This window comes from Xyrauchen texanus, chromosome 50 (genome assembly GCF_025860055.1).
Source record: "Xyrauchen texanus isolate HMW12.3.18 chromosome 50, RBS_HiC_50CHRs, whole genome shotgun sequence".
NCBI lineage: Eukaryota > Metazoa > Chordata > Actinopteri > Cypriniformes > Catostomidae > Xyrauchen > Xyrauchen texanus.
In genome coordinates, this window is record NC_068325.1 from 2246530 (window position 1) to 2246885 (window position 356).

Consider the following 356-nt stretch of genomic DNA (forward strand, 5'->3'; position numbering starts at 1 on the left):
GTCGTGGAATATCACGATGAATCTCTCTAAGTTGTAAGAAAACTCTCAGAGTCTTGAGTTCCAGATGCCAAAGTTGTAGTTTATTGAACACCAACAAACATGAGACCGGCCAGCTGTCCGTTCTGACTGTCTTAGTCCAAAACCTCCTCTTCTATACAGTTTGTTATCTGGCATTACCTCATTTCTGTGCCCCTTTGTTATTTTTGTAACCAATGGATACTATTTGCCACCATTATCTCACAGAGCCTTTTGATATCTTTTTACTGGTAGAAACTTGGCTTTAGTCTATCTTCAAGGTCCTTAGTCTCATTATTTTGTTACAGCTGGGTGCTCTTTGTGGCCTCTGCAGCATCAAC